General features: G+C 39.8%; 1 long non-coding RNA gene across 1 annotated transcript in view; it reads left to right on the forward strand.

Moving 5' to 3' along the window:
- The first annotated feature begins 11,051 nt into the window (after nt 1-11,051).
- Nucleotides 11,052-18,656, forward strand: part of LOC110443371 — a 15,864-nt gene continuing 8,259 nt past the window's right edge. The window contains exons 1-2 of the long non-coding RNA XR_002462105.1: nt 11,052-11,064; nt 12,066-12,068. This is a non-coding gene — a long non-coding RNA (uncharacterized LOC110443371). The remainder of the gene's footprint in view (nt 11,065-12,065; nt 12,069-18,656) is intronic.

The following is an 18,656-nucleotide window of genomic DNA, read 5'->3' on the forward strand; positions in this document are numbered from 1 at the left end:
TGAAAAAAAAAAAAAAAAATGAAATCTTTATAAGGGGTCCTGCTGATCAGTGTTTTTTATCGTTTTTGACATGTATTTCCTGTTGCAATGCATTGAAACAGATATACCGTGTACCGATCATTGAAACAATACAATGTTATGACGCAATCTCACTGCGCTTCAAAACGCTTCGGGACTAACCAGCAGTACATGAGTTAATGTGATATGGAAAAAGTCTCCTGGGGCCGAAAGAAAGATTTAAATGGAGATCTTTGGAAAAGTACAACAGTTATTAGACCATGTGTTCCAGAAAGATAAGCAACGTTATTATTGGTGTCACTCACCATGTACAGGTCCAATCCTAGTAATGTATTGTCCTCAAAGCGAGAATGGGGTTAGTAAAAACAGAAACCGTTAAGGTACACCAATCAGCTCTATAGTAAACCCGACCAACATATTTCTATGACGACTATAAAACTTGCCAAATTTACACCAAATCACGTTTATCAAAACTTTTGAGTTTGTCACCAGCTGTCGACAGCTATCACGGAACAGTGGTATTCGGAGCAAGCGCTATAGTATCAAATCAACTGAGACATGTAAACACCGTCGGTTAGGAAAACAGAGATGTCACTATCAAGAAAGAGAAAGATCACTATAGGAAAATCGAAATTGCCCTGCTTTTCAAAGAGATTAGAAGTGGCCGTCTATTAGAATATGAAAGATATGATTGATTTAACAATTTTCCTTGAACATTATTGTTTTATGAAACCCCCGATGCCCTTATTGATGTTACTTGAATGGATTGATCAAAACTCCAGGTCACTATGATGATAACCACATAGAAAATCTAATAATGTATCTTCTCTACTCAGCTACCACAAAAGCAGAGAAAATGCGTTTAGGGTCGATTCAAGGTTCCAATTAAGTCAAAATGTGTCCCGAATGATCTACCAAGTTTAAATACAGGTAACATGTGCCTCTTTGGAGCAGCAGCCATCAGAATGTCACAGTAATTAATTTATATCTATATCACTGAAGAATCAATGTCTTAACACAACTCCATATTTGTCTGTATCCTGGACGGAAACATGAAATGACATGTGCTTGTTTGACTTCAAATGATATTATTGTTAAATATTGCATTTATCAATACCTAATTATCAATCAAAGCTGACTCAGACTTTTCTACTTTTATTTATTTATAAAAAGTCTTGACTATCTTTCTCATCAGCTTACACTGGACAATGAACCGACGATTTTAGATATCCTACTTCGAGTATGTGAGGTCTAGAAAAGAAATTATTATCATAAAAAAACGAACACTGATCATCTGCCAAATATAGGCCTTTGTAATTTGTAATTAATACAATTAAGACGTTTGCGAGATATCTTATTTATGTCTATATAACACATACTTGCTACCATTAATTAATCTTTAATTGTTTATCGACAATTTCCCCTCTTATGTTTAAACGGATTTGACAGAAGCTATAACGTAGGGATTTGCTTGACTTCCTTTATTTTATTTTATATGAAGGTGATTCTATTTTATAATCACACAAACGATTATAATTGTTAAATATGGAGTATTCCAATGAGTTTGTTAAATGTATTATTATTATTCATCATATCTCTACATTAGTGTAGCTGTCCGTAAATGTACTTTCCATGTTAAATCCATATGAAACTTTTGATTGACAATACATAGGGTGTCTTATGCCATGTATTAAGACATGGCTTTAACAGTTTATACCGCCCGGCATGAACTCGTTATAGAAATGCAAATGTGTGTTGAATTAAGGTGTCGTTTAATGACGTTTTTATGCATGAAATGTTCTGTGAAATAGACTAAAGATTGCTAATTTATGAATACAAATAAACTTTGTAATTAGAGTGTCGAGCAAAGGTTTGACATGACGGGCGAAGAAAGCACGCGGCTTGCCTTTTTCGCTTTGATATACTGTTTTAACCTTATTTTATAGTAATGCGGACGGTAACACAATCCATGAGTAGAATGGTATACGGTAAGTCAATTGAACGAGCATACTATCATGACTGAAATTCTTTCCACAAACATGTTTCGAAATAGCGCCAAATATTATAATGACATGTCAAATACAATAATCAACTTACTGTACATGTACATCAAAGAGAGAATAAGGACAATGCTTGGAATATTAACAGGTATAAAATTAATGAAACGCCAAACTGTCAGACCTGGGAGACTTAAGTATAAATTCTTGGTTGGTGATACATGCAGAACGTAATAAGCTCCACATTACCCTTGAAATATTGCAAAAAAGAATGCTTCGATATAAATCTTTGGTCCAAAAAGAGATCCTGTGTTACACAATGCTAAATGTATAGTCAAATAATATAGTGTGTAGGATATGTCGAAAAGCAACTCCATTAAACCGAAAATCAAATAGCTGAAATGTCCTTTAAAGAAAGGATACAGAAATAAGAACCTTGATGGCCTTCTGAAGCATGCAGCACCTATTACCATTTATGTCTGCCATTGCGTCGCTGTTGTCTGCAAATGGTGGGGACAATATTATGTTCCAGCAGCGATCATTTCGAATGCAAATGTGACGCCATCACACATTTTATTTCTGTTATATATAATTATATATTTATGATGCAGGGAAGTTATTCTAATAGGGTAGGCAATAGGAGGTTGACACATTTTCGGAGCAATTCGTTCCTTTATCGAGATATAGAAAATCAAAGAAAACTAACATACATTATAAAAGCAAAATATAAATACAGTAAGATATAACTTAAATTTGAAAACAATACGCCAACGGCTAGCGTAAGCCGGAGGCAGAATTTACAATGACCGCCTTAAGCTTGTTGACCAATGCTACTGTACATGTGTGTGTGCGCGCGCGCACAACGACAAAGAGCGATATATATACTGTGAACACTGAAGCGTGAAACTGACATCAACTCGAAAGGATTCTGTCTAGTTGGACCAAAGCATAATATTCGCTACATGAGGGTGATAGATGATGGAAATTCTTCAGTACTTTCAATAAAAGGAGGAGCAAGTCCCAATTGGTGAGAAAGATGAGTCCAGGGAACAAGGCCATACACTTTCTTACCAAGACAACAAATGTGCTTAGCTGTGTGACACCAGAAAGATGACAACTGAGGCTGTGTAAATAGACAGTCAGCAGCACCAAATCTCCGACAAGAAATTATTCAGGTGGTTCATCGTGATTTTGGCCATTCCGAGACGTTTAACATTTCTGTATCCTGGTCTTGTTCTCGAACGTTCTCTGTGTAATTGGTTCTTCTTTTATACATGTATGTTGCTCAGTTTTTATAGATTTTAGAGTGAATTACAGTTATATTCAAACCTCGACGTTTACAATAAGGTTGATTGAGTAGCTCATCATCCAATGTGTGCCTTATATTGTGTCTATTGCAGAAACGAGCAATATTAAGGACAACACTCTGTATTGATTAACAATTTAAAAATATATATTTATAAAGTAAAAGACAGTCTCATGCAAGAACAGGATTTTTTTAAAATTATAATGCATTTACGAAATCACTTATCATTGAGCTTTTTCATTTTAATTTTGAATTTCACAATAATAAATGTGCATGCAGTACTGTTCTCAAAGATCACATTTTGTGCGATAGCCATATCCGAAGAAATACTTTTTTATTACATTATCGGCCTGTTATCCAGTGAATTCGCCCGTGTACTTTTTTAACATATGTCACTAGTGTAATATACCCTGGAGCGTTTTTCATTGGCTGTGCCAGTCAGAAATCGATTGTGACGTCATAATATGGAAAATGACGTGACGTCATCAATTGTGAATGGCTCAACATAATGGCTGTCTCCGTTTGATTAAGCCCTTTTCATTTTTGCCTTAAAACCTGTCAAAATGTAAGTTTTCTGAGCTATGTGATAAAAAGTATCTTAAGTTTGTTTTCATTTCAATTAAGCTTTTATGAAACTCGTCTCGAAGTTTTAATTTTTGCTCGCCAAGACTCGCAAAAATAAAAAAAAATCCTAAGACTCGTTTCATAAAATCTCATATGAAATGAAACCTTATGTAAGATTCTATATGTATAAGCTACGAGAAAACACAACAAAGATGAACAAACAAACGGTTAGAATACTAATATATGAAATGAATAAACGAAACTTTTTATTACGTCTGTTTGATAAATAAAACTCCCTAAGTTATAATTGAGGAGATAACTGTCTACTTTTTTCTGTTTCATGTTAATGCTGACCGTGGCAGATATGACGTCAAAGGATTGTTAAGAGCTCTTGTCACAAAACAAATGACGCCACTTTTTCAGTCCCCATGAATGTCCCTTAGCAAACATGTTTTTTAATAATTATTATTCAATTATGTATATTTATGTAGATATAGTTATTTCACAAGGCTAAAGAAGCTATAATACCGATTTTAGGTTTATTATATAATGATTCATACTTACATGATCGAGTTTGTCTCGATCCAGCATGAATTTTACATGTATGTTATTGAGTGAGTGGGGCAAAATGTGGAACTTAGTGCTAAACTTATTGATAAATCTTTATGATTTAAATTGTGTGTTGAACATTCTGTAGCTATATACAGTTTGCTACATCAGCAGATTAAGTCAGCATGTATCCAGAATAGTCCGCTATAATATAAGCTATATAAACGCATGCCGTTCAAAGTCTACAATGGTCCTCTTTAACACACATTGTGACTTTAGAATAAACTGAGAAGGATGAAGATGCAGCAGTTAAGTTATTGTCTCTACTTAAAAACGAAGTCAAATAAACCGAAATTTCACGGTATTACTGATATTCAAAATATACTGTTGTGAGAAAAAATGAGTAAATATTCTGATTTAATAATAATTTTCAATATTTTACTGCAGTGAAAATGCAATAATTTGTGAAAACACCTCGAGTACAATCATACATCGTACTAGATTTGGGAGTTTACAACAAACAACTTCATTATGACTGTCATTCACTGTCAAAAGAGCGTACGTACAACATCAGATTTAGCTGATGTAGACATTAACGTGACTATCTGGCAATGCACGAGGCAAAATACTGGATCTGCTTTTGTATCGAAATGTCATAAAGTGTAAGGGTGGAAGTGCCTGACCATGAACGGTAGACGCATGTGTACGTGGAAGTGCCTGGCCATGCACCCGTAGACTCCTGCGTACGTGGAAGTGCCTGGCCATGCACCCGTATACTCATGTGTACGTGGAAGTGCCTGGCCATGAACCCGTAGACTCCTGCGTACGTGGAAGGGCCTGGCCATGCACCCGTAGACTCCTGCGTACGTGGAAGGGCCTGGCCATGCACCCGTAGACTCCTGCGTACGTGGAAGGGCCTGGCCATGCACCCGTAGACTCCTGCGTACGTGGAAGTGCCTGGCCATGAACCCGTAGACTCATGTGTACGTGGAAGTGCCTGGCCATGCACCCGTAGACTCCTGCGTACGTGGAAGTGCCTGGACATGAACCCGTAGACTCCTGTGTACGTGGAAGTGCCTGACCATGATCCCGTAGACTCATGTGTACGTGGAAGTGCCTGGCACTGCACCCGTAGACTCCTGCGTACGTGGAAGTGCCGTGGAAGAGCCTGGCCATGCACCCGTAGACTCATGTGTACTTAGAAGTGCCTGGACATGAACCCGTAGACTCCTGGTTACGTGGAAGTGCCTGACCATGAACCCGTAGACTCTTGTGTAAGTGGAAGTGCCTGGACATGAACCCGTAGACTTCTGTGTACGTGGAAGTGCCTGGCCATGCACCCGTAGACTCCTGCGTACGTGGAAGTGCCGTGGAAGAGCCTGGCCATGCACCCGTAGACTCATGTGTACTTAGAAGTGCCTGGACATGAACCCGTAGACTCCTGCGTACGTGGAAGTGCCTGGCCATGAACCCGTAGCTTCTGTATACGTGGAAGTGCCTGGCCATGCACCCGTAGAGTCATGTGTACGTGGAAGTGCCTGGCCATGCACCCGTAGAGTCATGTGTACGTGGAAGTGCCTGGCCATGCACCAGTAGACTCCTGCGTACGTGGAAGTGCCTGGACATGCACCCGTAGACTCCTGTGTACGTGGAAGTGCCTAGCCATGAACCCGTAGACTCTTGTGTAAATGGAAGTGCCTGGCCATGAACCCGTAGACTTCTGTGTACGGGGAAGTGCCTGGTCATGAACCCGTATACTTCTGTGTACGTGGAAGTGCCTGGCCATGAACCCGTATACTTCTGTGTACGTGGAAGTGCCTGGCCATGCACCCGTAGAGTCATGTGTACGTGGAAGTGCCTGGCCATGCACCCGTAGACTCCTGCGTACGTGGAAGTGCCGTGGAAGAGCCTGGCCATGCACCCGTAGACTCATGTGTACTTAGAAGTGCCTGGACATGAACCCGTAGACTCCTGCGTACGTGGAAGTGCCGTGGAAGAGCCTGGCCATGCACCCGTAGACTCATGTGTACTTAGAAGTGCCTGGACATGAACCCGTAGACTCCTGGTTACGTGGAAGTGCCTGACCATGAACCCGTAGCCTCCTGTGTACGTGGAAGTGCCTGACCATGAACCCGTAGCCTCCTGTGTACGTGGAAGTGCCTGGCCATGAACCCGTAGACTCTTGTGTATGTGGAAGTGCCTGGACATGAACCCGTAGACTCATTTGTACGTGGAAGTGCCTAGCCATTAACCCGTAGACTCCTGTGTACGTAGAAGTGCCTGGCCATGAACCCGTAGACTTCTGTGTACGTGGAAGTGCCTGGTCATGAACCCGTATACTTCTGTGTACGTGGAAGTGCCTGGCCATGAACCCGTATACTTCTGTGTACGTGGAAGTGCCTGGCCATGCACCCGTAGACTCCTGTGTACGTAGAAGTGCCTGGCCATGAACCCGTAGCTTCTGGATACGTGGAAGTGCCTGGCCATGCACCCGTAGAGTCATGTGTACGTGGAAGTGCCTGGCCATGCACCCGTAGACTTCTGTGTACGTGGAAGTGCCTGGCAATGAACCCGTAGACTCTTGTGTATGTGGAAGTGCCTGGCCATGAACCCGTAGACTCATGTGTACGTGGAATTGCCTAGCCATGCACCCGTAGACTCATGTGTACGTGGAAGAGCCTGGCCATGCACCCGTAGACTCATGTGTACTTAGAAGTGCCTGGACATGAACCCGTAGACTCCTGCGTACGTGGAAGTGCCTGACCATGAACCCGTAGCCTCCTGTGTACGTGGAAGTGCCTGGCCATGAACCCGTAGACTTCTGTGTACGGGGAAGTGCCTGGTCATGAACCCGTATACTTCTGTGTACGTGGAAGTGCCTGGCCATGAACCCGTATACTTCTGTGTACGTGGAAGTGCCTGGCCATGAACCCGTAGACTTCTGTGTACGTGGAAGTGCCTGGCCATGCACCCGTAGACTCATGTGTACGTGGAAGTGCCTAGCCATGAACCCGTAGACTCTTGTGTACATGGAAGTGCCTGGCCATGAACCCGTAGACTTCTGTGTACGTGGAAGTGCCTGGACATGAACCCGTAGACTCATGTGTACGTGGAAGTGCCTAGCCATTAACCCGTAGACTCTTGTGTACGTGGAAGTGCCTGGCTATGAACCCGTAGACTTCTGTGTACGTGGAAGTGCCTGGCCATGCACCCGTAGACTCCTTTGTACGTGGAAGTGCCTGGCCATGAACCCGTAGCTTCTCTATACATGGAAGTGCCTGGCTTTGAACCCGTAGACTTCTGTGTACGTAGAAGTGCCTGGACATGAACCCGTAGACTCCTGCGTACGTGGAAGTGCCTGGCAATGAACCCGTAGACTCTTGTGTATGTGGAAGTGCCTGGCCATGCACCCGTAGACTCCTGTGTACGTGGAAGTGCCTGGCCATGAACCCGTAGACGTCTGTGTTCTGCATGCTATTCTGTTAAGAGGACACTAACGAAACTAAGAATGAACCTGCTGTATCCCAACGCATGCTATTCTGTTAAGAGGACACTAACGAAACTAAGAATAGGCCTGTTGTATCCCACCGCGTGCTATTCTGTTAAGAGGAAACTAACGAAACTAAGAATGAACCTGCTGTATTCCACCGCATGCTATTCTGTTAAGAGGACACTAACGAAACTAAGAATAGGCCTGTTGTATCCCACCGCATGCTATTCTGTTAAGAGGAAACTAACGAAACTAAGAATGAACTTGCTGTAACCCACCGCATGCTATTCTGTTAAGATGACACTAACGAAACTAAGAATGAACCTGCTGTATCCCACCGTATGCTATTCTGTTAAGAGGACAGTAACGAAACTAAGAATGGACCTGGTGTATCCCACCGCATGCTATTCTGTTAAGAGGACACTAACGAAACTAAGAATAGGCCTGTTGTATCCCACCGCATGCTATTCTGTTAAGAGGAAACTAACGAAACTAAGAATGAACTTGCTGTAACCCACCGCATGCTATTCTGTTAAGATGACACTAACGAAACTAAGAATGAACCTGCTGTATCCCACCGTATGCTATTCTGTTAAGAGGACACTAACGAAACTAAGAATGGACCTTCTGTATCCAGCTGCATGTCTTTCCTAAAAGGCGGCTGAGTTGGGGACCAACCAAATCGGGAGTCTTCTTCCGTGACTTCTATGAAGAGGACATGGAAGTGACCAAAATAGATCTGCTTACCCCATTGCAACAGTTTTTCTCTCGTTTCCTATCTTTCCTATCTACTTTCCTTGTCCGGCGATGTCTCCCTAGGCACGCGTCCCATTATGACCCTGGCTATTGTCTCCCTAGGCACCCGTTCTCATATGACGCTGGCTATTGTCTCCCTAGGCACCCGTTCTCATACGACGCTGGCTGTTGTCTCCCTAGGCACCCGTTCTCATATGACGCTGGCTGTTGTCTCCCTAGGCACCCGTTCTCATATGACGCTGGCTGTTGTCTCCCTAGGCACCCGTTCTCATATGACGCTGGCTGTTGCGTGGACGCCTCCTTCAACATCAGATCATTCATGTTTGTAAAAGTCAACGAGGATGACGATAAGACAATTAATATTATTCTTTTCATTCTATTTATAAAGAGTTGTTATATATTTATGCCTTATGGCTTTCGAACCCTGTACGAGATATCATTTACTTTAAACGAGGATGTTTATTTTGTTTCATTTTATATTTCCACATTACTGAAATTCTGTTGTATGGAAGCTCAATCTGTCCTCGAAGATTATATAAACTTTTAGTTAACCACAGAAACGTCTCTGTAAATTCCTTATACGTGTATTTCTAAAAAAAAATAAAAAAATCGTGTTGATCTTCAGGAACGCTCAATAGAGAATGATAATAGACGTTAAATTGTTAGTTTCGGTTTTAACATCCTCACAACAACCAAGGTCAGATAGGATGGAAATACATTTTTGATTGTTATTCATATATTTTTATCAACTCAAACAATAGTGGATATTTTCCTAAGAAAAATTGCATAAATGTGTACCCGCAAAAATATGTTACTGACGGTAATCAATTGCAGGCTGAACGGATCGATCTGTAGACACAGCGCATTAGGTCTATGATAACTGTCATGCAAGGCTTAGTGAAGAGTTAAAGGACACACAAAAACTACTGTAGTGATTTCTCTGGAGACTCTTGTCATAACTAACTCTGCAGGTGTAAGAGTCCCTTGCGTAGGTAGATATGCAAGATATACACGTGAACAAGTTATGCTACATGTACCAAAACTTGCCTTAAGAACCGACCTCCGAGACCGTAAACCCTAATGTAAACAGTTTGTCACGGTGTCGTTTTTATGCATACACCGGGTATGTGACAGGCCAAGGGATGTACCCTGATTAGCTAGAGGGTTATACGGTGAGTGCCCTCTATTTAACCGGTTATTTGGCGGAGGCATATTAGTACACAGTAGACAGCGGAGGGAATCTGCTAGGGCGGTAATCTGCCTCCCGTTACTATCATTTGATGAGTGGTATTACAAGTTGTCATGCTCACAAAAATTTCCAACGTGCCTTTACGCTGATGTTCCATTGAAATTCGTACATTGATTCAACATAAATATTTTGGCACCAAGCCGCGTAAACACTTTGTTAATACGTCTGGTAGAGAGAGAGCCACTTTGGTATAATGTAGGCTGCTTATTGAACACGGTCGGCCGGGTAATCCGGAAATATTGAAACGTCTACGTGCCTATAATTAGGGTGAGTAACACCGCGTCAGCCGTGCTGCGCTTGTCTTTTGTCTTGTCATACAATGCTTTTAATTAAAGTTACATCTCGATGAAGACGGAGGGAAGCACCCTCCGCACGCTATTTGTAATAGACTCGCTGCAATGTATTTCACAGAACATAACATAAATAGGAAACAAATTGAGGGTGTAAAGCTACAAGCCCGAAGGAATGGCAGGTTAGACTAGGTTAATGTTGATTTCATTTTCTCCTAATGTGGGAGCCGTGGACAGGCCTACAATTACCGTCCGGGCCGGGCCGCCGTACGTAAACATGTGGTAATTCCGGGGGATCACTGCCGAGCTAATCAGCAGGCTACAGCAGATCTATGGGTTGGATTCTCGGGGCAGAGGCAGACGCGAATTACATGAATTATCTTCTGAAATCAATTTCACTAAATACCATGTTTATTTCAAGAAAAAAACTACAGCCTACCATTTTTATACTGTAGGGTAACAATACAGAGACTGGTTAAAACAATACACGACATAGCCTCGATATCGATTTGAGCGCGCGAGGCAGGTCGCTTGTCACAGTCTCACTCCGGCTAGAATTTTTCATTTTTTCTTTTACCGATTTACAGATCATATATCAATAACGTTTATCTTTGTCCCGCCACTCAGACATGTGTCACTGAAGGTCAGCTTAGGACAATAGAGGTCACCCGAGGTCAGCTGACTGGTTTTTACAATGTATAGATATTTCAATTTGTCATTGCACAGCATTGAATAAAAAATAGAATATATATCTAACATTATGTTGAATAAAAAAACTAACACGATATGAATAAGTTTTTTCCTTTTTTTCGTGAAAGGAATATATGAATGTACTGATTACAAAAGTCCTACAAAAACTACTTTTTTATTACTGTATACTTATTTTACATATGGCATTTAAGAGTTTGCTGGTTCTTGCGTAATTTTCTTGTTAACAAGACTTGTCTGTATAGCTTAAGATATTTTAAAGGGCCTTGCTTTATTTAAATGTAAAAACATTTGACGGAAATACCAGTTGGTCCCTAACGAAAAGTAATTGATGACAAGTGAAACATTATACGCTAAGAATATAAACACGCACGTGTTCTTAACATCACCACGCTCACGTGCACTAGAGCCACCAAACACGAGAGTCGCAAAGGCCAAACATTGCTCTTCTCGTAAAAGTTTTGGCAGACGATCATGGTTCTGTAGATTTTCATCAGAAATCCATCTCGCCTAATGGTTGAAAATAACCTATCATCGTAATGTTATAGACGGCTTACATGACGGAGGACCGGGCATAGCAAAAATGAATCAAAAACGAAATTCGTAGATAAAGTGTTTTCATTTTCTTCGTCTAGTCGCCCATGAGAAATGGCCTGCCAGAGTTGGTCAAAGTACTCGACACAACACATCTCCATTAGGGTCGGCCTGACGGGGGCCCTCGGCTGCCATCGGCCTGGTCGCCATTTTAATGTGTATTAAACTTGTCACGTTATTATTAAAAGCGGTCTGAGTGTGCCGACACGATCCATAACGGTACACCCCGCTATTATCCGCCATTAAGGTCCTGTCGGCACGACCTACAAATGTAGTCCTCGTATATATGCTGACCAATCCACACGTCCACAAAACGACCAAGGCTCTGTAACATTTTGTTTTGACTTCCCTCGCACGAGCATTTGTCCTTTCTCTACTCAGTAACACCAATGTGTATTAAGGAGCTTTTTCTACTCAAATTCCAAATTTATAAAACCTTGGCTGAACTCTACTGTACTTTATGTGTGAGTTGCTTCCCTTGAGGTACAGGTCTATGTTTCGTAATTTTGCTTCAATAACAACAGGATTATATAGAGGTACAAAGCATGTCCATATTCATTAATTAGACACCATTGAAGAAATCAAATCTTGAAATTAGTATCACTCAATATTGAATTGTTAAGTTATAATTTCCTGTCCTATAAAGCATCTGCCTCAATGCACTTCAGGTCCGAAAAGTTGTTTTACCAGTACATAGTCCCCGTGGATTTCATAACAGAATCTTATCTGTTTATTTTCATTAACAGGATAACCTTGGTGTTAAGTGGTCAATATTGCGAAGCTGGATGTTATACATGTAAATAACTAAGGATTGCTTTTTGTCACGAAAGATCTCTCGGATTTATTTCTAATCCTTGTGTTATTTTGGTTAAATTCTTGGCGGTCTTAAATGAAACTGTAAATGTTTGTTAGAAGAACTACAAGTTCGAACTTAGTTAATTGATTATAAGCACTTTAAAAAAATTCAGCTCCATAGTGACGTCACTCAGTTTGACGTAGCTTGGTTTAATTGCAATGCCATAATTTGGTACCAATACTGGAAACAATTGAAATTATTACAAAAGCAAAATCTCAGGATATATTTGATGATATGGATTGGTGAAATTTTATCACTTAGCAACCTCTGTGAAATATTAATCATCGTCGTATATGGACGACCTTTTGCAACGCCACATCATTTGAAAATAGGTTCCCTCGGCTGAAACAATTTCTTTCTTTTTCCCTTAAGCTGGCAATGAGTTTTATCGATTTCATTGGTTCATATGTCAGTGTGACAAATCCCCTCGTTCAGACCCAACAAGATTTCAAATACTGATACGACGTATTGTGACGTAATAATCAAATGCCACGGGAGAGTTGTCCCCCTTCCTTTTACGATTTTCCTTTCCAGGGTGCCGTTTCACGACGCGTACGTAAAGTTACGGGTACCCGTAAACCGTACGTAAGTTTTTTGGTCCGTTTCACGACGTACACGTAAGTTACGAGTGCACGTAAATAAGTTACGGGTACCCGTAAGTTACGCCCAAAACCGCACGTAACTTACGCCAACAAATACCTGCCGTAAACCACACGTAAGTTTACGTTCAGACGTCATAAAAGGAAACAAATGACTGCCGTATTGTGTCGTGTTAAATAAATAAACTCCAGTGGGCATTACGTACATAGGGGATGAGTGTGTCTAAACCAACAAATCACAGGTAGGGGCCAAAAGTACAGTATTTTCCCAATATTTTACTTGGATGGTAACAGCGACGGCTATATATTCCATGCATTTCTAGATATATTTCATGATTTTTAATGATGAGTTTTGTGATGAAATTGAACGAAATTTTAATTTCATAAACGATGATATTTATTTCAAAATACTGCAATATTATTTCGTTAGCTGATTTTGAAGATATAATATAATATTTAGCTTAATAATTATGCTATGCAGGTCGTTTTTCATGTTTAACCTGATTATATCAGAAAAAATGAATTTCTGCAAATTTGCTATCCATTTTAACAGAGACGTATACGTCTCTGATTTTAAGAAAAAGTATAAAATTAATATGAAATAAAAATGTGGGAATTCTATTTCACGGTATATCAAATTTTGTTTTTATAACATTTCCGATTTACTTGAAGAAGATTTAAAAAAAAATGTGGAGAAATGTATGAAAGATGTTGTATGCAATGACGTGCCGTACATGTAAGTCTTCAACGTTACGTCATTATCCCATTGGGTTGTATGTTATTTTACTGGGGGGCTCTCCAATAATTTCCCCTGGCTTCGTTGTTTGATCCATTTTAACGACATTTTGCGTACATCTACAGAATTATCCAAAGCTTTCGTTAATTAGGTTAATGTTATCACCCATTTCTTAGTTTTTAAATCATAATGAGTTAATTGGCCATTGTGTCCTATTAGAAAGACGCCAACAGTAAATTTGATACGTAGACGAAAACTGGTATCTCAATAACAGAACCTTAGAGAATTATGTACATGTCAATACTACTAGCAAGAGCAACGTGTAATTTTCTGGCAGGACGTTAAGTTTAAAAATCGGATGTCAAAAAAATTCATGAAATTTATTGAAAAAATGTTGATAAATGCAATGGAGAAATGACGTATCTTGAAAGGCTTATGACGCGTCACTAACGTATATCAATAAAGAGTAAGAAATTGATCATAATCTGCCCAAAAAATCACGAACTGTTGTGTCATTTCGTCCGTCCTTTCTTTGGATTCCAGAGTTCACATTACCAAACCTTGGCGCACCTGTTGCAAATATTTTTGTAATTGAAAAAATATGAAAGTATGTTAGAAAATGGTTGTTTTATAACGATTTGATCCCGATATAATTGTCATTCGACAAGTACCGCTTTGTGAAACTGTCCCCCAACCGACCTGATCCCTACCACTGAGATCTAGACAACCCCTCATCTCCGAGTAATATTTTGTACATGTAGATTATGCAATGATTCAGTAGTTGAAAGGGAAAGCAACGGCAAGAAAGTTTAAGTCGACGGAAGTTATGTTTGAAGGTAACTTAACGTTTAACTATCCGCTATCTTGTCGCTGTGATATTGTTGTGGTGCTTCTATTACAACACGTCGCAAGTCTGTCAATTTTTGGTTTTTTTAAGAGGATAGACTTTTACTGTGTTGCATCCTTATAATAACAATACCTACACAATTAATTGGCTTATGTTTGACTACTGATTCCGGTTCACCCCAAGAGTCCGCGGCATCTCCAAATCCAATAGCTTATTTTTGTTTGTAAACTTTCAGTTACATGTAATATTTGCCCAGTGTTTTATTGTGCCCTCTATAATTATACGAATTGGAAATCATCGGGTTTGTGAAATGATAAAAATCCTCACAATTAATATTTCCATGCCTAAAAATACAACAATATTTAGTTGTATCAGAGTTTTACAAAACAATGTACTTATTAATATTTAGTTGAACTGGCGATCAGATAGTCCCAATAATACAAGTACTGTGACGGACTTAAAATTTAATTCCGTGGTACTGTCACATGTGCGATATTAGCTGTACATGTACTTGACAGTTGTTATATTTCTAATTCTAAATTGGCATAATATTGTTATGTATATATACATATTTTTTTACCTATAACTAGATAACTAATAAGTGGCATCTTTTGAGTTGTTCTTCCAGATGAAATCATCAGATAATAGAAAATAGGAATAGTTGAAAATGCTGAATTTCAGGGTTCAAAATCGGGAATCTCCATCCAAAATAGGGAGAGTTCGCAAGTATGGATTTGTAGAATATGATATGTTTCTTCATCATTACATTCATATTGTAAAAATATGGAAAAAAAATACACAGTTGCTACATGTATGACATGACATCAAAAGAAAAGGCCCGGGCGGTTCAAATACTTCTATCCAGCTGTACCGGGCTCTCATGTGCTGCCTCGGGTTCTACGGGGCTCTAATTAGTTTAACTATGACACTAGAGAGTTCCACTTCTGAAAGTTCTGGCCACCTCATAAATGGAAATATTCCAATGAGAATCGCTGTATGTTAAGTCTAAAGAAATCATTGAATGGTTAAGATTGTAACCGCTTTAAACCTAAGGATCATCACATCATGTTGGATTATTCACTTCCGGTATAATTTACGTGCACGTAAACCCGTACGTAAATGTGAAAAGTTACGTACGGTTTCGTGAAACACCCCCTACGTAACTTACGTGCACATAGTTACGTGCACGTAAATATTTACGGGTACCCGTAACTTTACGTACGCGTCGTGAAACGGCACCCAGCACCATAGCCCTTTAAAACCCGTACGGTTATCACCATGGCGTGATTTATGGAATATATTACTTGTATATGATATTAATCAGGTTTATGATAGTTTTCATCAAAGCCTGAGCTCTCTTTCACTGAAACAATGCTCTCATAACAGATTAATGCCATAAACATTTCCTATAACGTTTCTTCTTCTATCTGATCAGTCGCTGCCTGCTTGTGAACTTTTAAAAGGAGACCGCTTAACATCAGATTCAATCTTTTTTTCTGAATACTTGTTGTATAAAATGTATGTTCTGGAATGTTATTGTGAAATAAAATAAAGTTTAAATCAATGTCATAAACAGTCAGTCAGATTAAAAATAATCTCACTGTACCAGCACTGTAACACTACGTAAGTCGTACACATGTAAAACCTTGGTTATTATACCATCAACTAATCAATCAAGTATATATACCTATATAGCATACTAGGCAGGTGTTACAAGTATTTCCTTTAACTGCCTTCAGATATTAGTACAGCATGATATTAAGCAATGTTTATCTGTCAGAAGAACTAAGTACAAGTAGTACCTTAAAATGATTGGGTGGAGAAAACTTGGTACAAACTAGTCATAATGTTTGCTGTTCTCTGTTGAAAAAGTGCCGCACACAAGTTCCATTTTGGTAGAGAAGTGATTATCGTTTAAATTGTAAACTGTTGTTTCGTGAACTACATGTATATTCTGCTGCCAACGTGTCTGTAACTGTATTACGGTTGTCATTGCCACCAGTCATTGCAGAAATTATATTTATGGTTAAAAGATCAGAACCACCACTATGCTGCCTAACAGCTGTCGTGCATTGTTATGCAATGTTATTTTTAAAGGTGCCAATGTAACACTATCCTTTCACTGTTCAAAAGCCCCGCCGTCCAGACGTTTTGATAGGATAATCTGTACTAGTGATAGCCCCGGTCGCCATACGGTATATGTTCGGAGTTTAATGTCTGATCATGGCCACGTCGGCTCAGGTTGTTGAACATTCTGTATACGATTGTATTAATAATGTCTTAATTCCAGATAAAGCACCCCGGACCACACAAAAACACTATAAGTTACCTCCCTTATCTCCCGCTCTCAATTATTGGGCATTTTATGTTCGGTGTAGATTAACGGTATAATTCAAGGTGTTGAATTGCCGTCAAAATGCCACAACAATTTACCTTGCTCTCTTTAACAGATAAACCCCACACACTGATACTAGGAGCCGGGCGATAATAAAACGAGATCTATACGAGATTTACTTCGCACCTGACGCAACGATAAACTGTCATGCATTCAATTAGGCCATGCACGTGTAAATATAAGATGTTTGTCTCTTAACGATGCTTACACGAAGTCTGTAAAATATGTAATTGGCCTTGGGTGCTATGATTTATAAACTATATAAAACCAGGTTATGCATTTCTAATTATTAGATTCTCGTCCGCTAGAAATACAGCAAGGTAATGATTCTTCACGGGGTTTTCCTCACACAAAAAGCAACGATAAGTTGTGTGGGTTTTCTTCAGGCAGCTCCTGTGTATAATATTGGATACTCGTCCTTTTAAGCAAGATTGATACGATATTTTCTTTGTTCACAAAGCAATAACAAACCCGTATATACAAGAGTTCTTCGTTAATCCAGTCAACACGTGCATACGGTTGTACCAGTATCCAGCTTCATTAACCCAGTCACTATAACTACCTACATGTACATACGTTTGTACCAGTATCCAGCTTCATTAATATAACCCAGTCACTACCTACAGACGTTGTACAATTATACAGCTTCATGAATCCAGTCACTACCTACATACGGTTGTACAATTATCCAGCTTCACTAACCCAGTCACTACCTACATGCGGTTGTACCATTATCCAGCTTCACTAACCCAGTCACTACCTACATACGGTTGTACCATTATCCAACTTCATTAACCTGGTCACTACCTACATACGGTTGTATCATTATCAAGCCACTAATCAAGTCACTACCTACATACGGTTGTACCATTATCCAGCTTCCTTTACCCAGTCACTACCTACATACGGTTGTACAATTATCCAGCTTCATTAACCCAGTCACTACCTACATACGGTTGTACCATTATCCAGCTTCATTTACCCAGTCACTACCTACATACGGTTGTACCAGTATCCAACTTCATTAACCCGGTCACTACCAACATACGGTTGTACAATTATACAGCTTCACTAATCCAGTCACTAGCTTCATACGGTTGTATCATTATCCAGCTTCACTAATCCAGTCACTAGCTTCATACGGTTGTATCATTATCCAGCTTGCCTAACCCAGTCACTACCTACATACGGTTGTACCATTATCCAGCTTCCCTAATCCAGTCACTACCTTCATACGGTTGTATCATTATCCAGCTTGCCTAATCCAGTCACTACCTACATACGGTTGTACCATTATCCAGCTTCACTAATCAAGTCACTACCTACATACGGTTGTAACATTATCCAGCTTCATTTATCCATTCACTACCTACAAACGGTTGTATCACTATCCAGCTTCATTAATCCAGTCACTACCTACAAACGGTTGTACCATTATCCAGCTTCACTAATCTAGTTACTACCTACATACGATTGTACCAGTACCCAGCTTCATTAACCCAGTCACTACCTACATTCGGTTGTACCATTATCCAGCTTCATTAATCCATTCACTACCTACATACGGTTGTATCATAATCCAGCTTCACTAATCCAGTCACTACCTACATACGGTTGTACCATTATCCAGCTTCATTAATCCATTCACTACCTACATACGGTTGTATCATTATCCAGCTTCACTAATCCAGTCACTACCTAC

This window comes from Mizuhopecten yessoensis, unplaced genomic scaffold, assembly GCF_002113885.1.
Source record: "Mizuhopecten yessoensis strain PY_sf001 unplaced genomic scaffold, ASM211388v2 scaffold716343, whole genome shotgun sequence".
Taxonomy (NCBI): Eukaryota; Metazoa; Mollusca; class Bivalvia; order Pectinida; family Pectinidae; genus Mizuhopecten; species Mizuhopecten yessoensis.